The sequence below is a fragment of the Arachis ipaensis genome, chromosome B8, assembly GCF_059453495.1.
Source record: "Arachis ipaensis isolate K30076 ecotype BB chromosome B8, ASM5945349v1, whole genome shotgun sequence".
In the NCBI taxonomy this organism is placed as follows: domain Eukaryota; kingdom Viridiplantae; phylum Streptophyta; class Magnoliopsida; order Fabales; family Fabaceae; genus Arachis; species Arachis ipaensis.
In genome coordinates this window covers 8,423,466-8,447,264 of record NC_142443.1, presented here as the reverse complement: position 1 = coordinate 8,447,264, position 23,799 = coordinate 8,423,466, and the positions used below count along the sequence as shown (strand labels likewise).

The window sequence follows — 23,799 nt, the reverse complement described above, 5'->3', positions numbered from 1 at the left end:
ATGGACTCTTCAATAATTCTAGCATCTTGATGATAAACCCTATATGCTTTACTAGTTGTGGAATATCCTACAAACAAACACTCATAAGCCTTTGGATCAAATTTTCCCAAATTTTCTTTGTTATTTAAAACAAAACATTTGCATCCAAAGATGTGCAAGTAATCTAAGTTTGGTGGGTAGCCTTTCCAAAGTTCATAAGGGGTTTTCTTCAAAAATTTCCTTATGATTGTTCTATTTAAAATGTGGCAAGCTGTGTTAACCGCTTCAGCCCAAAGGAATTTTGGAACATTGCTCTCACAAAGCATAGCTCTTGTCATCTCTTGTATGCTTCTATTTCTTCTTTCCACAACACCATTTTGTTGTGGTGTTCTTGGACAAGAGAAGTTGTGAGATATTCCAAATTCCTCACAAAAGGATTCAAACAAATTATTTTCAAATTCAGTTCCATGATCACTCCTTATAGAAGAGATTTTCAAATCCTTTTCATTTTGAATTTTCTTACAAAAAGGTTCAAAGGCCGAAAAGGCTTCATTTTTGTGTGCAAGAAATAAAACCCAACCAAACCTAGTGTAGTCATCCACAATTACTAAACCATAATGTTTACCACCTAGGCTTTGAGTTCTTGTTGGACCAAATAAATCAATGTGTAGCAACTCAAGTGGTCTTTTAGAAGAGATGTCTTCCTTTGGTTTAAAAGAACTTTTTGTTTGTTTTCCCATTTGGCAAGCATCACAAGTGATGTCTTTGTCAAACTTTATCAAAGGAAGACCTCTTACTAATTCTTTCTTTACAAGTTTGTTTATTTGAAACATACTTGCATGGCCCAATCTCTTGTGCCATAACCACTTTTCAGATTCTTTAGAGTGAAGACAAGCTACATTTTGATTCTTTAGTTCATCAAGAGTAAGTCCATACATATTATTGAAACGCTTGGCAACAAACATCACTTCATTTGTCTTTTCATTGACAACACAGCATTCAAGCCTTTTGAAAACAACTAAATATCCCAAATCACACAGCTGACTTATACTTAAAAGATTGTGCTTTAAACCACAAACCAAAAGTACATCATCAATGAAAGTAGATTGCTCATTACCTACTTTTCCAACAGCAATGATTTTACCTTTACCATCATCTCCAAAGGTCACAAAACCTCCATCATACTTATTTAGTTTGATGAAGTAGGTTGACCTTCCAGTCATGTGCCTTGAACATCCACTATCCATGTACCACATGTCCTTTTTGTTCTTTGATGCTAGGCAAATCTGCATGATGAGTTTCAAGTAGCCTTAGGTATCCAAATTAATTTGGATCCTTTGAAATTAATCCATCTCGGTTGCCCGAGTGCATTGAAATCACAAATAACATTGTAGACTTTGTTTCCCACAACTCTCTTTTCAATGAAGCATTGTGCATATGTGGTGCACGAATTGCGAATCACAATTTTCACAACGCGTGCCACTAACCAGCAAGTGCACTGGGTCGTCCAAGTAATACCTCACGTGAGTAAGGGTCGAATCCCACAGAGATTGTTGGTTTGAAGCAATCTATGGTTATCTTGTAAATCTTAGTCAGGAAGTCAATTATGTTTATCAGTTGAATTGCGAATAAACAATAGAGCATGGATTAAAGGTTACTTGTTGTGCAGTAATGGAGAATATGTTGGAGTTTTGGAGATGCTTTGTCTTCTGAATCTCTGCTTTCCTCTGTCTTCTTGTTCACGCACGCACGTCCTCCTATGGCAAGCTGTGTGTTGGTGGATCACCGTTGTCAATGGCTACCTTCCGTCCTCCCAGTGAAAACTACGCTCACGCGCTCTGTCACAGCACGGCTAATCACCGGTTGGTTCTCGATCCGGTTGGAATAGGATTTACTATCCTTTTGCGTCTGTCACTAACGCCCAGCCTTCAGGAGTTTGAAGCTCGTCACAGTCATTCAATCCTTGAATCCTACTCGGAATACCACAGACAAGGTTTAGACTTTCCGGATTCTCATGAATGCCGCCATCAGTTCTAGCTTATACCACGGAGATTCTGATTAAAGAATCTAAGAGATGCTCATTCAATCGGATATAGAACGGAGGTGGTTGTCAATCACTCGTTCGTGGTTTGAGGAAGGTGATGAATGTCACAGATCATCACCTCCATCACAGTTAAGCGCGAATAAACATCTTAGATAGGAACAAGCATGTTTGAATGGAAAACAGAAATACTTGCATTAATTCATCGAGACACAGCAGAGCTCCTCACCCCCAACAATGGGGTTTAGAGACTCATGCCGTCAGAGAATACAAAGTTTAGATCTGAAATGTCATGAGATACAAAATAAGTCTCTAAAAGTTGTTTAAATACTAAACCAGTAGCCTAGGGTTACAAAATATGAGTGGACTATGATGGATGATGCAGAGATCCACTTCTGGGGCCCACTTGGTGTGCTGGGGCCCACTTGGTGTATGCTGGGGCTGAGACTTTAAGCAATTTACGTGCAGAGGCCATTTGTGGAGTTGAACGCCAGTTTTTGTGCCAGTTTGGGCGTTCAACTCCAGTTTTTTATCCTTTTCTGGCGCTGGACGCCAGAATTGGGCAGAGGACTGGCGTTGAACGCCAGTTTACGTCGTCTATCCTTGTGCAAAGTATGGACTATTATATATTTCTGGAAAGCCCTGGATGTCTACTTTCCAATGCAATTGGAAGCATGCCATTTCGAGTTCTGTAGCTCCAGAAAATCCAATTTGAGTGCAGGGAGGTCAGAATCCAACAGCATCAGCAGTCCTTTTTCAGCCTGAATCAGATTTTTGCTCAGCTCCTTCAATTTCAGCCAGAAAAATACCTGAAATTACAGAAAAACACACAACTCATAGTAAAGTCCAAAAATATAAATTTTTCCTAAAAACTACTGGAAATAAACTAAAAACTAACTAGAACATACTCAAAACTATATGAAATTATCCCCAAAAAGCGTATAAAATATCCGCTCATCACAACACCAAACTTAAACTGTTGCTTGTCCTCAAGCAACTAGACAAATAAAATAGAAGACTAATAGGTTGAGAAGCAATAATATCTCAGAGTTTTTGATTAAAGCTCAGATCCTAATTAGATGAGCGGGACTAGTAGCTTTTTGCTTCTGAACAGTTCCGGCATCTCACTTTATCCATTGAAGCTCAGAGTGATTGGCATCTATAGGAACTCAGAATTCAGATAGTGTTATTGATTCTCTTAGTTCAGTGTGATAATTCTTGAACACAGCTTCTTTATGAGTCTTGGCCGTGGCCCTAAGCACCTTGTTTTCCAGTATTACTACCGGATACATAAATGCCACAGACACATAACTGGGTGAACCTTTTCAGATTGTGACTCAGCTTTGCTAAAGTCCCCAATTAGAGGTGTCCAGAGTTCTTAAGCACACTCTTCTTTTTGCTTTGGACCTTGACTTTAACCGCTCAGTCTCAAGTTTTCACTTGACACCTTCACGCCACAAGCACATGGTTAGGGACAGCTTGGTTTAGCCGCTTAGACCAGGATTTTAGTCCTTTAGGCCCTCCTATCCACTGATGCTCAAAGCCTTGGGATCCTTTTTATTTGCCCTTGCCTTTTGGTTTTAAGAGCTTTTGGCTTTTTCTGCTTGCTCCCTTTTTTTTTTTTTCTGCAAGCTTTGTTCTTTGCTGCTTTTTCTTGCTTCAAGAATCATTTTGATGATTTTCAGATTATCAATAACATGTCTCATGTTCATCATTCTTTCAAGAGCCAACATATTTAACAGTCTTAAACAAAAAATTCAAAAGACATGTGCACTGTTCAAGCATTCATTCAGAAGACAGAAAGCATTGCCACCACATTTAACCCATTAGAATTTCTTTTATTAAACTCGAAATTTTATTGCTTCTTATTCAAAAGATCTACTATTTTATTCATGTTTAATGATGATGAGAAAAATAAACTATAGCTTAATTGGAGATAAAATCAAATAGATACTAATTACTATTATATGACTTCTAAGGTAAACTTTTTATAAGGACACTGTCACAGAGTTAAGGCAGAAATTGGAAATTAACAACCTTTATTCTGGGGGTATGGGAGTTCCTCTGATCCTTGGGAGGCTTGGTATCACAGAAGACTTTTGGCGCTTCAGTTCCCTTAGGTCACGTCCCTGCTCCTCTTGTTCTTTAAGCATATGGGTCAGCATTTGACTGTGTTCCTTCTGTTGTTTTATTATTTGCTCCATAGCTTCCTGTATCTTGGTGACAGACGTCTCAAGATATTCCCAATATTCCGCTTGAGGAATCTCTGGGAGGAATTCCTATGCTCTCTTCTTGATATGTTCCTCCTGTGCTTGTTGTCTCTCCATTGATGCTTTGGTGATTGACTTTTCAATTAGGATATATTCAGTTATTCCCATCTTGACTCCAGTGTCCTTGCAGAGCAGAGAAATCACGCTTGGATAAGCCAATCTGGCCTCTCTTGAATTTTTGTTAGCAATCTTATAGAGCTCTGTTGAAATCAGCTGATGAACTTCCACTTCCTTTCCCATCATGATGCAATGAATCATCACTGCTCTTTTAACTGTGACTTCAGAACGGTTGCTGGTGGGCAACAGAGAACGCCCAATGAAGTCCAGCCATCCTCTGGCAACTGGTTTGAGATCCTCCCTCTTGAGTTGATTTGGGACGCCCTTTGTGTTGGTGGTCCACCTGGCTCCAGGGATACAGATGTCCTCTAGAATCTTATCCAGGCCAATGTCTGCTCTCATCATCCTCCTGTTGAAGGAGTCTGGATCATCCTTTAGCTGCGGTAGCTTTAATATCTCTCTGATCTTGTCAGGGGTGGTATGAACAATCTTTCCCCTGACCATGGTCCGAAATTCGTAGCAGGCTGTTCCAGATAGTCTTTGCTTATCAGTCTGCCACATATTAGCATAGAACTCCTGGACCATGTTCCTTCCTACTTTCGTTTCAGGATTAGCTAGGACTTCCCAGTTCCTGATTCGAATTTGCTCCTGGATCTCCGGATATTCATCTTCTTTCAGATCGAATCTCACTTCCGGGATCACTGATCTCAGACCCATTACTTTAAGATAATGGTCTGAATGTTCTTTAGATAAGAACTTCCCTTGATTCCAAAGTGGTTTTGGAACGCTCTCTTTCTTGCCTCTTGGAGTGAATTGTTTTCCTTTGGGAGCCATGATCTTAGTGATCTCGGATAAACACACCAAACTTAGAGGTTTGCTTGTCCTCAAGCAAAAGAAAAGAAAGGAGAGGGATAGAAGGAGATCGAGGTGCACTTGTTGATGGAGGAGGGGGGAGGCCGAACCCAATTTAAAGGGGTGGGGGGTGGATTTTCGAAAAATTGGAAGAGATAAGATAAAAAGATTGAGTTGAAAAAGATAAGATAGAAGATATAGTTTGATTTTGAAAAGATAGGATAGATTTTTGAAAAAGATAAATCTGGGTTTTTGAAAAAGATAGTATGAAAAAGATATTGAAAAGATTTTAGAGTGAAAAAGATAAGATAGAAGATATAGTTCGATTTTGAAAAGATAGGATAGATTTTTGAAAAAGATAAATCCGGGTTTTTGAAAAAAGATAATATGAAAAAGATATTGAAAAGATTTTAGGGTGAAAAGGATAGATTTGTTTTTGGAAAAGATTTGAAAAGAGTTGGATTGATTTTGCAAAGAGGGTGTGTGCTTATGAATTAAGATACATTTGATATTCTGAGGGTAGGATTTTTAGAAATCAGGGTTCTTGACATGTTTATGTAAATAAAATCATGTATTGAATCATAAAATTATAAATTAGAATGGAAATACGTGTGGGATTACTGGATTTGGCTCCTCCCTGTCCTCCTGGCGTTTGAGCGCCCAAACACTGCCTGTTTTGGGTGTTCAGCGCCCAAATGCTGATCTCCTGGGCGTTTAGCGCCCAGTTCCTGCCATTCCTGGCGTTCAACGCCCAGTGGGTGGCCATTTCTGGCGTTGAACGCCCAAAATGCCCCTTTACTGGCGTTTTCTTGCCATTGAGCTCTTTTACTCTGTTTTGTGTGCCGAGGTCTTCTGTAAATGATTATTTACCTTGTTGTCAATGAACTCTATATAAAAAATAAAGATAGAAATAGGGCAAAATGCTTAGAGGATTGTTGCCCCATGGCTGGGTTGCCTCCCAGCAAGCGCTTCTTTATTGTCTTTAGCTGGACCTTGCTGAGCTTTTAATCTAGCTTCAGCCTTGAGCATTCTTGCTCAGTGTTGCCTTCAAGATAATTCTTGATTCTCTGTCCATTGACAATGAACTTCTTATCAGAATCAATATCTTGAAGCTCCACATACCCATATGGTGACACACATGTAATCACGTATGGTCCCCTCCACCGGGATTTCAGTTTCCCGGGGAATAGCCTGAGTCTAGAGTTAAACAACAGGACTTTTTGTCCTGGTTCAAAGATTCTAGATGACAGCTTTCTGTCATGCCATTTTTTTGATTTTTCTTTATAAAGCTTGGCATTTTCGAAAGCTGTGAATCTGAATTCCTCTAGCTCATTTAGCTGGAGCAATCGTTTTTCTCCAGCTAATTTGGCATCAAAGTTTAGGAATCTGGTTGCCCAGTAGGCCTTATGTTCCAGTTCCACGGGCAGGTGACATGCCTTACCATACACCAGTTGGTATGGAGAGGTCCCTATAGGGGTCTTGAATGCTGTTCTGTAGGCCCACAGTGCATCATCCAAGCTCCGTGCCCAATCCTTTCTACGGGTATTTACTGTCCGTTCCAGGATTTTCTTTAATTCTCGATTAGAGACTTCAGCTTGCCCATTGGTTTGTGGATGATATGGAGTGGCCACCTTGTGGCGAATTCCATACCGAACCATGGCAGAGTAAAGCTGTTTATTGCAGAAGTGAGTGCCCCCATCACTGATTAGTACTCTAGGGACACCAAACCTGCTAAAAATATGTTTCTGGAGGAACTTCAGCACTGTTTTAGTATCATTGTTGGGTGTGGCAATAGCCTCAACCCATTTTGATACATAATCCACTGCCACCAGAATATAAGTGTTTGAGTATGATGGTGGGAAAGGTCCCATGAAGTCAATTCCCCATACATCAAACAACTCTATTTCCAAGATCCCTTGTTGAGGCATGGCGTAACCATGAGGCAGGTTACCAGCTCTTTGGAAACTGTCACAATTACGTACAAACTCTCGGAAATCTTTATAGAGTGTGGGCCAATAGAAGCCACATTGGAGGACCTTGGTGGCTGTTCGCTCACCTCCGAAATGGCCTCCATATTGAGATCCGTGGCAATGCCATAGGATTCTCTGTGCTTCCTCTCTGGGGACACACCTACGGATAATTCCGTCTGCACATCTCTTAAAGAGATAGGGTTCATCCCACAAGTAGTACTTTGCATCAGTAACTAATTACTTCTTTTGTATTCTATTGTACTCCTTGGGTATGAACCTTGCAGCTTTATAGTTTGCAATATCGGCAAACCATGGTGCTTCCTGAATGGCAAATAGATGCTCATCAGGGAACGTCTCAGAGATCTCAAGAAAGGGGAGGGACGTCCCTTCCACTGGCTCTATCCGGGACAGATGATCAGCCACTTGGTTCTCTGTCCCTTTTCTGTCTCTTATTTCTATATCAAACTCTTGCAGAAGCAATACCCATCTGATGAGCCTGGGTTTTGAATCCTGCTTTGTGAGTAGATATTTAAGAGCAGCATGGTCAGTATACACAATCACTTTTGATCCTACTAAGTATGATCTGAACTTGTCAATGGCGTAAACCACTGCAAGTAGTTCTTTTTCTGTGGTTGTGTAATTTTTCTGGGCATCATTTAGAACGCGACTGGCATAATAAATGACATGCAGAAGCTTGTCATGCCTCTGTCCCAATACTGCACCAATGGCATGATCACTGGCATCACACATTAACTCAAATGGCAATGTCCAGTCTGGTGCAGAAATGACTGGTGCTGTGACCAGCTTAGCTTTCAGCGTTTCAAACGCCTGCAGGCATGCTGTGTCAAACACAAATGGCGTGTCAGCAGCTAGCAGATTGCTTAGAGGTTTTGCAATTTTTGAAAAATCCTTTATAAACCTCCTATAGAATCCTGCATGCCCCAGAAAGCTTCTGATTGCCTTAACATTGGCAGGTGGTGGTAATTTTTCAATTACCTCTATTTTTGCTTGATCCACCTCTATTCCCTTGTTTGAGATTTTATGCCCAAGAACAATTCCTTCAGTCACCATGAAGTGACACTTTTCCCAGTTTAAAACTAGGTTGGTTTCTTGGCATCTTTTCAGAACAAGTTTCAGGTGATCAAGACAGGAGCTGAATGAGTCTCCATATACTGAGAAGTCATCCATGAAGACTTCCAGAAATTTTTCCACCATGTCAGAGAAAATAGAGAGCATGCATCTCTGGAAGGTTGCAGGCGCATTACATAGCCCAAATGGCATCCTTCTATAAGCAAACACTCCCGATGGACATGTGAATGCTATTTTCTCTTGATCCTGGGGATCCACTGCAATCTGGTTATAGCCTGAATAGCCATCCAAAAAGCAGTAATAATCATGACCTGCTAGTCTCTCTAGCATCTGGTCTATGAATGGTAAAGGAAAATGATCCTTTCTGGTGGCTGTATTGAGCCTTCTGTAGTCAATACACATGCGCCACTCTGTAACTGTTCTTGTAGGAACCAGTTCATTTTTTTCATTATGAATCACTGTCATGCCTCCCTTTTTTGGGACGACTTGAACAGGGCTCACCCAGGGGCTATCAGAAATGGGATAAATAATCCCAGCCTCTAGTAATTTGGTGACCTCTTTCTGCACCACTTCCTTCATGGCTGGATTTAGCCGCCTCTGTGGTTGAACCACTGGTTTGGCATTATCCTCCAATAGGATTTTGTGCATGCATCTAGCTGGGCTTATGCCCTTAAGGTCACCTATGGACCACCCAAGAGCTGTCTTGTGTGTCCTTAGCACTTGAATAAGTGCTTCCTCTTCCTGTGAATTTAAAGCAGAGCTTATGATCACTGGAAAGGTGTCACCTTCTCCTAGAAATGCATATTTCAAGGATGGTGGCAGTGGCTTGAGCTCTGGTTTAGGAGGTTTTTCCTCTTTCAGAAGAAAGTTCAGAGGCTCTTTCATGTCCCCTGAATCCTCCAAATCAGGCTGAACATCTTTAAAGATGTCTTCCAACTCTGATTCGAGACTCTCAGCCATGTTGATCTCTTCTACCAAAGAGTCAATAAGGTCAACTTTCATGCAGTCTGTTGATGTGTCTGGATGCTGCATGGCTTTGACAGCGTTCAACTTGAACTCGTCATCGTTGACTCTCAGGGTTATTTCCCCCTGTTGGACGTCAATGAGGGATCGTCCAGTTGCTAGGAAGGGTCTTCCTAGAATGAGAGTAGCACTCTTGTGCTCCTCCATTTCCAGCACAACAAAGTCAGTGGGGAAGGCGAATGGCCCAACTCTGACAATCATGTCCTCAATCACGCCTGATGGGTATTTAGTGGAACCATCAGCAAGTTGGAGACATATCCGGGTTGGTTTAACTTCTTCAGTTAAGCCAAGCTTCCTGATAGTGGATGCAGGTATTAGGTTGATGCTTGCCCCAAGATCGCATAAGGCTGTCTTGGTGCAATCACCTTCCAATATGCATGGTATCAGAAAACTCCCAGGGTCTTTAAGCTTTTCAGAATGACTGCACTGCATTCTTCAGTGAGGAGAACTCTTTCTGTTTCTCTCCACTCCTTTTTATGACTCAAGATATCTTTCATGAACTTGGCATAAGAAGGTATTTGCTCAAGTGCCTCTACAAAAGGAATCTTTATTTCAAGAGTCCTTAGATAATCTGCAAAGCGAGCAAATTGCTTATCCTGCTCCTCTTTCCGGAGTTTTTGAGGATAAGGTATCTTGGCTTTATATTCCTCAACCTTAGTGGTTAAAGAAGCCTTTTTAGAGGGGTTGTTATCAGCACTTGTGTGTGTCTGATCCCTCACTGGCAATTGAGTACCAGAGTCAGAAGCTGGAGTGACGTTAGACGCCAACTCACTGTCTGTTCCTGGCGCCTGAACGCCAGAAATGTGCCCATTTTGGGCGTTCAACGCTGGATTATGCCCCCTTTGGGCGTTCAACACCAGATTCTTGCCCATTTCTGGCGTTGAACGCCAATCCTGCCTTGTTTCTGGCGCTGAACGCCAGTTTTGGGCATGGTCTGGGCGTTCAGCGCCAGCCTTCCACCCATTTTCTGGCGTTTTAGTGCCAGAATTATTTTTCCCTGGGCTCTTACTGTCCTCAGGTGAATCTTTGGTGGGTCGCTCATTTCTTGAATTTTTGATGCCTTGAGGTGGGGTATTTAATGTTTTCCCACTTCTTAATTGAACTGCTTGGCATTCTTCTGCTATTTGCTTTGATAGCTGCTGCTTTGTTTGCTTAAACTGTTCGTCCATATGTATATTAGCTATCCTTGTCTCCTGTAACCTGTCTTTGAATTCAGCTAGCTGCTTTGTTAGAAAATCTAATTGCTGATTGAATTCAGCAGCTTGTTTTATAGTACTGAATTCAGCAGTTACTGTTTTAACCTCTCCATTCATGGAAGGGTTGCTGCTTAGATACAGATGTTGATTCCTGGCAACTGTATCAATGAGCTCTTGAGCTTCTTCTATTGTCTTTCTCATATGGATAGATCCACCAGCTGAGTAATCTAAAGACATCTGAGCTCCTTCTGCAAGCCCATAGTAGAAGATGTCTAACTGAACCCACTCTGAAAACATTTCAGAGGGGCATTTTCGTAGCATCTCTCTGTATCTCTCCCAGGCATCATAAAGAGATTCATTATCTCCTTGTTTAAAGCCTTGGATGTCCAGCCTTAGCTGTGTCATCCTTTTTGGAGGGAAATATTGATTCAGGAATTTTTCTGTCAGCTGTTTCCATGTTCTTATGCTGGCCTTAGGTTGGTTATTTAACCACCTCTTGGCTTGATCTTTTACAGCAAATGAAAACAGTAATAGTCTGTAGACATCCTGATCTATTTCCTTATCATGTACTGTGTCAGCAATTTGTAAAAATTGTGCCAGAAACTCTGTAGGTTCTTCCTGTGGAAGACCAGAATACTGGCAACTTTGCTGCACCATGATAATGAGCTGAGGATTCAACTCAAAGCTACTGACTCCAATGGAGGGTATGCAGATGCTACTCCCATATGAAGCAGTAGAGGGGTTAGAATATGACCCCAGAGTCCTCCTGGACTGTTCATTTCCACTTATGTCCATGATGGATCTATGGATATAACTTGGACTGATTTATCTTTTTATTTATTTTATTTTATAAGAAGTAAATACTTAAATAAAATAACTAAAAAGAATTTGAATTTTGAAGTTAAAAAAAAATTTTTTTTCGTTTATAAAAAAAAGAAATTAATTAGTTAATAAAAAAGAAATTTTTGAAAAAGAGGGAAGATATTTTCGAAATTTAGAGAGAGGGAGAGTTAGTTAGGTAGTTTTGAAAAAGTTAAGAAACAAACAAAAAGTTAGTTAGTTAGTTGAAACAAATTTTGAAAAGATAAGAAGTTAGGAAGTTAGAAGAGATATTTTGAAAAGATATATTTTTTTTTTTTGAATTTAGTGAGGAGAGAGAAAAACAATAAGATAGTACAAGATTTAAAATTTTTAGATCTAATGCTCCTTGTTTTCGAAAAATTTGGAGGGAAAACACCAAGGAACACCAAACTTAAAAATTTTAAGATCAAGACACAAGGAAAACTCAAGAACACTTTGAAGACTCACAAGAACACAAGAACATGAAGAAAGAACACCAAACTTAAAATTTTTAGAAAACCAAACCAAAATTTTCGAAAACCAAAGGGAAATCAACAAGAAAACACCAAACTTTAAGTTTGGCACAAAATTTAATAGAGAAAATATTATTTATGAAAAAGAAGGTTTTGAAAAGAATATAAAAGACTCTAACCCAATTACCAAGAACACAGATTAACGCTCTAGCCAAATGAGTTATGGGACCTTCAAAAATTTTAAGAAAGATTATTTTTGAAAACACCAAACTTAAAGTTTGGCACAGGATTTAATAGAAAAATTATTTTTGAAAAAGGTTTTAAAAAAAATGATAGCCAATTATCATGAACATAAACACCACGTTCTAAATAACTGAGCTATAAGTTTAAAGTATTTTAACAAGGGATAAATAATAAAAGACTCTAAACCAAAAAAAAGAAAGATTTTTCCTAATCTAAGCAACAAAATAATCCGTCAGTTGTTCAAACATGAACAATCCCCGGCAACGGCGCCAAAAACTTGGTGCACGAATTGCGAATCACAATTTTCACAACGCGTGCCACTAACCAGCAAGTGCACTGGGTCGTCCAAGTAATACCTCACGTGAGTAAGGGTCGAATCCCACGGAGATTGTTGGTTTGAAGCAATCTATGGTTATCTTGTAAATCTTAGTCAGGAAGTCAATTATGTTTATCAGTTGAATTGCGAATAAACAATAGAGCATGGATTAAAGGTTACTTGTTGTGCAGTAATGGAGAATATGTTGGAGTTTTGGAGATGCTTTGTCTTCTGAATCTCTGCTTTCCTCTGTCTTCTTGTTCACGCACGCACGTCCTCCTATGGCAAGCTGTGTGTTGGTGGATCACCGTTGTCAATGGCTACCTTCCGTCCTCCCAGTGAAAACTACGCTCACGCGCTCTGTCACAGCACGGCTAATCACCGGTTGGTTCTCGATCCGGTTGGAATAGGATTTACTATCCTTTTGCGTCTGTCACTAACGCCCAGCCTTCAGGAGTTTGAAGCTCGTCACAGTCATTCAATCCTTGAATCCTACTCGGAATACCACAGACAAGGTTTAGACTTTCCGGATTCTCATGAATGCCGCCATCAGTTCTAGCTTATACCACGGAGATTCTGATTAAAGAATCTAAGAGATGCTCATTCAATCGGATATAGAACGGAGGTGGTTGTCAATCACTCGTTCGTGGTTTGAGGAAGGTGATGAATGTCACAGATCATCACCTCCATCACAGTTAAGCGCGAATAAACATCTTAGATAGGAACAAGCGTGTTTGAATGGAAAACAGAAATACTTGCATTAATTCATCGAGACACAGCAGAGCTCCTCACCCCCAACAATGGGGTTTAGAGACTCATGCCGTCAGAGAATACAAAGTTTAGATCTGAAATATCATGAGATACAAAATAAGTCTCTAAAAGTTGTTTAAATACTAAACCAGTAGCCTAGGGTTACAAAATATGAGTGGACTATGATGGATGATGCAGAGATCCACTTCTGGGGCCCACTTGGTGTGCTGGGGCCCACTTGGTGTGTGCTGGGGCTGAGACTTTAAGCAATTCACGTGCAGAGGCCATTTGTGGAGTTGAACGCCAGTTTTTGTGCCAGTTTGGGCGTTCAACTCCAGTTTTTTATCCTTTTCTGGCGCTGGACGCCAGAATTGGGCAGAGGACTGGCGTTGAACGCCAGTTTACGTCATCTATCCTTGTGCAAAGTATGGACTATTATATATTGCTGGAAAGCCCTGGATGTCTACTTTCCAATGCAATTGGAAGCATGCCATTTCGAGTTCTGTAGCTCCATAAAATCCAATTTGAGTTCATGGAGGTCAGAATCCAACAGCATCAGCAGTCCTTTTTCAGCCTGAATCAGATTTTTGCTCAGCTCCTTCAATTTCAGCCAGAAAAATACCTGAAATTACAGAAAAACACACAACTCATAGTAAAGTCCAAAATATGAATTTTTCCTAAAAACTACTGGAAATAAACTAAAAACTAACTAGAACATACTCAAAACTATATGAAATTATCCCCAAAAAGCGTATAAAATATCCGCTCATCAATATGAGTGACCAAATTTCTTGCAATTAGCACAATGATTTTCTGGTGTGTGTTGTTGAAACTGATGTGAGTTATATTGCTTGAAATGATTAAATTTTTGAAATTTTCTGGTTCTTGGAGGAAATGCATTTCTTTTGACAAACTGATTTTTAGTAAAGTTATTCCTCTTTGCAAAAGCATTTTCACCAGAATTTTTTTGAATATTTTTGCCTTTCGAGAATGAGGTTTTGTTGTGAAAAGTTGGTTTCTTGAAAGCAGCCTCATTTTTCGAAGTATAACCCAAACCTGGCCGGTTTGAACTTGGACCAGTTCTTGGTGAAGGCTCAGCTACATTTGTGTATTCTTCATCAGATTTTTCTTCACATTTTGAAACATATCCGATACCTGATTTGTTTGGTATGGATTTGGTATTTGATGAAGAAGCCACAAATTTTATAGAGGATGTGTTAGAAACAACATCTTCCTTGGCTATGTAGCCTAAACCAGATTTTTCAAACAATGGTCTTTGACTTGCAAGTAATTTGTCCAAGTTGCTAGAACCTTGAGCAAATTTTGCTATGTCACCATTCAACATTTTAATCATATCATTTAATCTTTTGTTTTCAGCAATTAACTCATGTGAAGGATCCACGATGTGCTTTCCTTTTAATTTTTCAAGTTCAGATTTTAGAAAACTGTTTTCTTCAATGATGTCCAAAGCACATTCAGTTTCCTTCACTTTTTCTTTTAAAAATTCATTTTCAGCTCTTAACACATCTCTTTCAGATCTGCATCCATTGTATTTATCAAGCAGTTTTGAGGTGTTTAAGGTGAGATCATCAATAATAACATGCAAGTCCTCAATGGTCAAATCATAATAATTTACCTCATCAAGATTGTTGTTTCCAGCCATGAAACAGTCTTTGTCATCTCCTTCAGATTCTTCTTCTTCATTTGAGTCATTCTCAAGATCCTCCCAAGCTGCCATGAGTACTCTCTTCCTTTCCTTCTTGCCTTTGTCCTCCTTTTTGAGCTTTGGACAGTTTGACTTGAAGTGTCCAGCCTCCTTGCAATGATGGCACGTCACTTTGCTCAAGTCTATCTTGTGCTCCTTTGAACTTGAACCCTTGTGTTTGCCTTTGTTCTTCATCATCCTTCTAAATCTCCTAGCAAAAAACAAAAGTTCGTCATCTGAAATACCATCACTAGACTCACTCTCTTTCGGTTCTATTTGTGACTTGAGGGCTATTCCCTTTTTCTTTGAGTCTGTGTTTGTGTGTGTGGCTTCATAGGCAAAGAGTTTTCCTCTCAGCTCATCATAGGTTATGGGACTTATGTTGTTACTCTCGGTTAGGACAGTGGCAGTGTTTTCCCACTCTTTTGTGAGGCTTCTAAGGAGTTTTCTCACCAAGGTTTGTTCTGCATAGTTTGTACCCATAGCATCAAGGTTGTTGATTATGATTGAGAATCTCTCAAATGCTTCATCAATGCTTTCTCCATCCTTCATGCTAAACATCTCATACTCTTTTCGCAGCATATCAATCCTCGTTTCTTTGACTTGTTTAGTGCCTTCGTGTGTAACCTAGAGTTTTTCCCAGATTTCTTTGGCTGTCTTGCATCTAGACACCTTCCGGTACTCTTCAAAGCTGATAGCACAGTGAAGAAGGTTGATTGCTTTAGCGTTCAGCTCTATCTTCTTCTTGTCATCTTCATTCCATTCAGCTTCTTCTTTCGGAGTCACCACTCCATCAGCACTTGTTTTTGTTGGGATCTTGGGACCACTCACAACGATCTTCCATAAGTTGTAGTCAATGGATTGGATGAAGATCCTTATCCTTTCTTTCCAGTAGGAATAGTTCTTTCCGTTAAAGAAAGGTGGCCGGTTGTTTGACTGGCCTTCAGTGAGGGTGTAGGCAATTGTGGTTGTGCCCAGATTGTTTGCCATTGGATCTTTGCTCCAAGCGGTTAAGCTTGATTCTTGAGACCTTAGCTCTTGATACCAATTGAAGGTTGTGGTAGGCTTAGAGAAGGGGGGGTTGAATCTATGCCTTCCTTTTAATTACTGTTGTTACCCTTTTAGAACAGATTTGCAATTCTGATTCTGTTTTAACTTAGCAGCGGAAATTTATGAGACAATTTATTTTTGTCTCATGAATATCAAAAAACAGAACATAGCAGAGAAGAGAAAAGCTAACACCAGCATGTATCCTGGTTCGGTTGCCTTGTGCTATGCAACCTACATCCAGTCTCCTCCACAACTATGGAAGAATTTCACTATAGTAAACAGTATTACATACACCAATAACACAGGATTGACCCAATCCTTTCACACTCAAGTTCTAACCTAACTTGACATTGGCTATGCTAATACCTAACTATACCTCTTAGTGCTAACCCAACTAAGAAAGGGATACCTCACAGGTACAAGATACAAGACATGAACACACCTAAAGAAATCTGAAAATAACTCTAGGCTTTTCTCTCAAGTGTTTCACTCAGCCTTTTTTCACTCATGGCTTTTACTTGAGTTTTCTCACAATGCCTTTTCTCACTAGAAATTACAGAATGATAAACATTGAAAAGATCATTACAATCAGTAAAACATGAAGGAGATTGACTTCATCAACAGCCTCTGTGCTATGCGAAAAACCAGATTAGCAAGCCTCTGATTCAGTTCTTCATACTGGCGGAATGCACCTTTGATTAGGTTACACTGTCCAGTTAGTTGAACTTCTTCAAAGAGCTTTCTCAGAACAATAACCTCTATTCACTGGTTTTCTCTCCTTAGTTTCTGAATGAACAGCAAACTTCTTATATCTCCTTGCATGTGGTTGAGTTCTTCTTCCAAGGTCAACACCTTGAGCTTTGAGCTTCACCAACCCACAAGCTTACTTTTTCTTCTCAAGCATCAAAGTAGAACATTTGCTTCTGACTTTTCCAACTTGACCGAAAGCCATGAAGAAGTAACCAGAATTGTTTTCCACTGGTCAACCAAATCTGAACCATAGAGATGCAACTTGGTCCCCAAGTTTTGATTAAGTCCGTAGATACACAGCAGAATGGGGCAGAAAACAACTTTCCCTTCAAAGCCATTTTCGGGTAGTGCAGAGAGTTGGGAAGAAGGGATGAGGATCTTGATGCATGCAAGATGAGATGGATTACCTTTCTTAAGCTTGATTTAGCTTGGGATTTCTGTTTTAGCTTCTGTGCTTCAAGTTTCAACTCTCTCTCTCTTGCTTCTTTGGTTAATGGCTTATGGAAGAAGCTTTTCTTCTCTTTCTCTTTCTTGCTTTTTCTGAAATCTTGATGTGACTTAATTAGAAGGAAGAAGAACATTGCTTTTGGTTAAGCAGGAGAGAGGGAATTTCAATTCTGAAATCAGTTCGGGCTTGGATCGGGTATTAGTATGCATGGCCCGATTTAATTTCTTTGGTTTCTTTCTTTGCTTTTGCTTGGGCTCTTTATTTTGCTTTCAGCCCAATATTCTTTGCTGAATGCCTTTTATTCCATTTAGGCTATTAACATTTGGTCTGCAACAATAAACAATTTGTTAATAGGTAGATATAATTAATCAACACTAATTATTTATTTTGCTCAAAAATAATGTTTGTCATCATTAATTAATTTAGTTAATTTCTTAACTCAACATTTTTTTTCTCATTTTTGAATGAAAGCGATAATTAAGGGAGTAAGTAGTAATATATAAAGAAAAAAAATTGCACCGCAACACATAATTATAACCTAAAGAAATATTCATATTAAAATTTTACATACTGCAAGTTATGAAGATCAATCACAATGTACTGGTCACTTCTCTCAATTTTGACCATGATATGAGTTTTTCTTTTCTAGTCAAGAATCTAATAACATCTAATTGAACAAAAAAATTGAATTAAAAGTACCAAATTAAGGACAAATGAGTGAAAAATCTAAGAAATTATAACTTCGAATGTGTATAAAATAAAAAGAATTTATTGATTTATTTTATATTAAACGATAAAACTAACAATAGTATATTAATAAAAGGATATACATTTAAAAAAGTCACAATAAAATTTCAAATATTTTCATAAATAAACTGTTAAAATTTTTGTTATCGATAAAATGATGCTATTATACAATTTTTTGGCAAAACTTAAAATCAAAAGGAAAATAATTTTGTGTGGGTTAATATAAATTAATTACGTACCAAATAAATAGAATCGTTCATTTGGTTGTTTCAATATATCAGCATGAGCAAGCAAATTAAAATGATTATCCAGAATTTTACGATCATCGACCAAATATACTATATCTGACTCCATCTTAAAAGATATTTTGCACGTGTGTACAGTCAGAAGATATATTCCGTTTGATTTTTCAATCTCAAAATTTGAGAAGACATAGACTTTCCTTTCTACCAATTCATTCTCAAATATTTTTGTCAAATAATTCTTGATTGAACAATGAATTTTATCATATTGCAAAATAAATTAAATATAAAAGCTATTAGCATTTACAAAGCTATTAAAAAGAATTGTCTTTGACTTGTGAGATGGTGTACTTATAAAATTAACTTAAAATATGAACTACAAATATTTATAAGAATTTAATTTTGATGCTTGTAAAGTAGTTTTACACGTGTATCCAATTACGTAATGACACATCAATAAAAATAAATACATTTCACATTGACCGCGTGAATGGTCACCAAAAGAACGGATGTGATTGCACGACTATGTAAAATACTTTACACTATCAGTGCATCAAAATTAAACTCTATTTATAAATTGAACTTAGCATTACTTGAAAAAATTTAGTAAATGAATCAATTAATCTTATCATCTATTAGAACTATTTCTATGTAAACCATCTTGCTCTTGTCAAACTTGAATGGAACTTTTTATAGCCTTATAATTCTTGTCTTTATTTTTCACACTTTCTCTTCGTATAATATACTATATGTGATGCTATTAATAGAATCGTAGTCAATAGTCATTAGGCATGGAAAAAAATAGAATAAAGACTATGTGAAAATTATAAATTTTTTAAATAATTAACATGAAAGGAAATTTACTGCTTATTATATATACTAATAATATGTCAATCATTTTAAAAATTTACTAATAATACTAATAGTTTAAAGATAATTTTACTATAGTTATAATAAATTTAGTTATTACTCTAAATAAATAAAATAAATAATATATTTGAAAACTAAAGAAAAGAAGATTAACAGTAATCATATTTAGAATGTTCCCATATTTTTTTTTAATTTTTTTTTGCTTGCTATTCTTTCACTGCATTGTTAGATCAAAGAAACTCTAAATTTGAAATATAATAATAAATATGTCATGTAATAAAAAAATAACAAACTATATATATATATATATGAGTCAATGCACAAAAATATGTTATCGTAATAAAATATCACACTATGAATAATTATATTTGTCAAGTAAATTTATTTATACTCTATATCTACTATATTATTTTATGTAAAATTAAAATCTACTCTTCTAATTTAATATTATATATATATATATATATATATATATATATATATATATATATATATATATATATATATTTGCTTCTTATATTGTCTAAAATTAAATTGGGATTATGTCTAAAGGCTTAACATGGTAAACAGAATATAATTAATATATAATATTTTAATAATTAAATACCTAACAAAATTAAATTAAAATTATGTTCAAAGTCTTAATACCGTAATTGAGGTATAATTAATACCTAAAATTTTAATAAGTAAATACCTAAAATAAGTTAATTAAATAACAACAATTAATACCTAAATTATTGAAAAGAAATTTTTAATAAATGTGAGGAATAAAAATAAAAAAATTAATAAATAATATTAGTTTTTAAATGAAAGAGTTGATAAAGAATAATAATTATAAGTAAAAATAGTATTTTTATTTTGAAAAAAAAATACATGAGAAATTATTTAATAATTCGTGCCATGTATGTAAACCCCGCTAAAATCGGTAAATTATTAGCTAATAAATTGAATTTTTATTAGGAAAGCTAAAAATGCAAAACTAATATCAAAATATGATAGAGCTCGTCGAAACGAAAATTTTGATACCAATTTTAAAGAATTTGGCCCGAGATTGGACTAAACGGGCCGAACCAGTTGAATTGGACCCAAAATGGGCCCAATGCCCAACCCAACTCAGCATAAAACACTTAAAAGAACCCCTCTCTCCTCTCTTAATTATCAAACACGCTGAATGCAACCATGGAAGGGGAGAAGAAGAAGCAAACCCTAACCTCATCTTCAAACCTTGATAACTTTTGATCCGGAGCTCCGATTGACGAGCCGTTTGCGGCCACGCGTCGGGCTTGTCGAACTCTTCAATTCTATCTAAACAAAACAGTAAGTAAATCTCTTTTTCCTAGCTCCATTTCTGCTGGTATATGAATTTCGAGTTTAAGGTTTGAGAAACTCAATTCCTTGATGATTTTCATGTTTTAGGGGTCCACTAGACTTGATTTCTTGTGGGTATTGCCCAAGGATCAATGGGTAAAGGTAAGAGATCTCAAATCCTAATAAAATTTCTGAATTAGGAATTTGGGTATTGAGTTGTTATGTTTGGATGTGTTAATTGTGGTTTAGGTAGTGTGTATGTGAATGTTGATGCTTGTTGGAGGCTTGTTGGTGATCAAGCTTGGTTTGGGGCTGTTTGATTGAGCTTGAAGGGGCTGTAATTTTGAGTTGTGAGGCTGTCTTGGGTGAACTTAGTGATCGGCCAAGGTATGGTTTAAGTTTTGCACGTTTAATATTTACGGTGTTGTGAAAACTTAGGTTAGAGGAACCATAGAATAAGTTGAACTGTTAATTACATTTAATGAGTAGTTTGTAATGTTGTTGGAGTAAATTGTTGATGAACATAGATTGGAATTATGAGGTATTGAGGTTATTAATTTCATGCTTTTGGACTTGCTTATAATGGGTTGTATTGACGTTGATATTAATGAATTATGGTTGGTGATTGTTAATAAATGGTTGTTATATCAAGTTGATGGATTAACATGTATGAAGAGTTGATTTATGTTAATGGCATTTAATTGGTATATGTTGATGGAAGGTTGATAAATATATGATGAGAATTGGTATGGGTGAAGAATTGATGTGAACAAAGGAAAGGTTATTGATGTATGAGGTAAAAGTGGATAATTTTTTATGTTCTAGGTTGGTTGAGTTGATTAAAGCTTATATTGGTAATGGTTGTTGATGAATTGAGTTGATATGGTTTTACAATGCAAGTTTTAAATGGTAAGAAACTTAAGTTGGAGAAAAAAAGGTTTTGTTAAAAGTGGTTAAAACCAAATTTTGATGAACTTTGGACGTCCATAATATTCTCCTCAAATTTTGGATTGGGTTATGGTTTGTTGCAAATAAAAGATAGTTTCAAGAGCTTTTAATTGATACCAACTTTGTGAAAAATGGAATTTTGTGGAGAAAGTTATGGACGTTGCAAGTTTAGTGTTTAAATCTGAGTTCAGGGTGACCAAACCGGTTTTGACTATTTTTAAACCAATTTTCCACTTCTAAACCTCCATTTTCTTCCCTTTAAGGCTTAAAGTATGGTTCTAGGTCCAGTAGATAAAAGAAGCTAGGAAAACAAGATAACTTGAAGGTGAAGAAAGTTGTAAATAGTGGCTTTTATGAAGAAAATAAGGATGTTAATGAAGTTTAATGTTAAGGTTTGATACTTGATGATGTATTGATGATAATTGCCATGGCTTATGAATAATGATATCTGAGATACGAGTTTCCCTGGGTAAGAACCGTGGCTCGCCACCACGTGTTCCAGGTTGAATCTCGATACTTTGTTGACCCTACGTCGTAAGGGTGACCGGGCACGTATAAATTCCCGGTATGGATAGTCCCATTGAGTGATTATATGATGATTGAATGTGAACTCTATGCATAGACTCTTGGAGATGCGCGACGGGGGACAGTCTAAGATTTTCAAACTTGTCGGGTTGGCTGGATAACCGACAGATGGGCCTCATCAGCCATAGAACAGGCATGCATCATATGCATTTGTTTGTATTGATTGTTATGCATTTCCTGGGTATGCCTAATTGATATATATTACCTGCTATTTGTTATACTTGCTAGTTGTACTATTTGATCATTACTTGTGCGTGAACTTGTTTGGTTGCTTGTTTCTATTGCATTCTGAATGATGAAAGGATGGAGGAAACGGAGGAAATGGTTTGGTGTTAGGTTAAGTTTGAACTTGAGTAAGTTAGGCAGATTTAGAATACCTACCCCTGTTTATAGCTTCTGTTTAGTACTTAAGTTGGATAATTGAATAACGGAGTTTTAGGATTGTCTATGGCATTCTCAGGACCGTATTTCTTATGCGCGTGGCACTTTTACCATGCTGAGAACCTCCGGTTCTCATTCCATATTGTATTGTTGTTTTTCAGATGCAGGTCGAGAGGCTCCTCGCTAGACGTCTGGATCTTGGGAAGCAAAGTAGTCCTTAGGTGTATTTTGGTTTTTGGTTGTATATATGTATATATTTGTTTAGCTTACTCTCCAAGTAACTTATGTATGCTGCTCCTCTTAAAGGATTAGGGAGAGTTAGGAGTTTACTTTGATGTTTTGGTGTATTTTGGGGATACTTAAGTATGTTTATATGTATATATATATATATATATATATCCTCCGGCCAGCCTTAGCTTCACAGGCTGAGTTAGGGGCTAGTTATGCTGTTACCTTGGCTTTCCTTTATTCTTCTGCTTATCTTTATCATGTTCCTATTAGGTTTCTTAGCACGCAAGTAATCCTATTCCTTGAGTGTTACGCTTTTTATTTTACGATTTTTATTTTTCCATTTTGTTTCAAGGCTCCTAGTATATTATTTCTTTCAGTATTATATGTATATCTTTACTGTTTAGAGGTCTGTAATACCACACTACCTCTGTTCTACGACTTAAGCGTAAAACACTGTGTAGTAGGGTGTTACAATGTACATGATAATAAATTGTTCAATAATTCGTACTATGCACGTGATAAGTTTGAAATTATAATTTTAAATTATTTTACTAAAATTAATTTAAATGGTAGTAATTATGTTTATTTTTTCTTAATCTAGTGTTATGTGTATCAACTCTAATATAGTTATTAATTATTTTTATTAATCTACTTTTTTTCTCTAAATTTATGATTTAGAATAACAATTATAAATATTAATAATTAAACAAATTATTATATTATAATTATTTATGTTTTATTTCCAAAATTGAAAACATACTATTTCTTTTTTATTTAATGGTTTTTTATTTATACTACCAGTATATATTAATCGATTAGTCAATAATTTTTTTATTCGTAGGATATATTTATTTATTTTGTTTAAATAATTTTAAATATTTCCTTATTTAAGTACACATATATATTAATTCACCTATATTAATTATTTTTTGATTTTTTTATTATAAATAATTATTTTAGCCTACAATAATTATACTGATTTTGTTATTCCATTAATACCATCATATGCTTAATAATAAATAATACTAATTTCCATATATATATATATATATATATATATATATATATATATATATATATATATATATATATATATATATATTAATTGTATGTAAATATATTTAAATCGTATATATTAATTAATTTTTTTATCATAATTAATTTTTTTTGAGTCTACAATCATTCAATAATTTTTTATTCTTTATTATTAATGTCATCGTATGTGTAATTTTTATAAATTATAATAATTTCTTTATTTATCTATACATATATATTAATTTTGTTAATAATTCTAAATATTTGTTTATATATATATATATTAATGGTACATATAAAAATTTAAGTCACATATATTAATTATTTTTTTGTTATAATTATTTTTTTATATATATATGATTATTTTTTATTCTACAATCGAATAATAATTTTTTATTTT

At 36.4% G+C, this 23,799-nt stretch overlaps 1 long non-coding RNA gene across 1 annotated transcript; it reads left to right on the top strand.

Annotated features, from left to right (window-relative positions):
• Positions 1-20,083: 20,083 nt before the first annotated feature.
• Positions 20,084-22,532, top strand: LOC148547121 (uncharacterized). Its single transcript, XR_015896916.1, has 4 exons — positions 20,084-20,228; positions 20,328-20,381; positions 20,469-20,606; positions 22,295-22,532. It is a non-coding gene; the product is annotated as an uncharacterized LOC148547121 (long non-coding RNA).
• Positions 22,533-23,799: the final 1,267 nt, after the last annotated feature.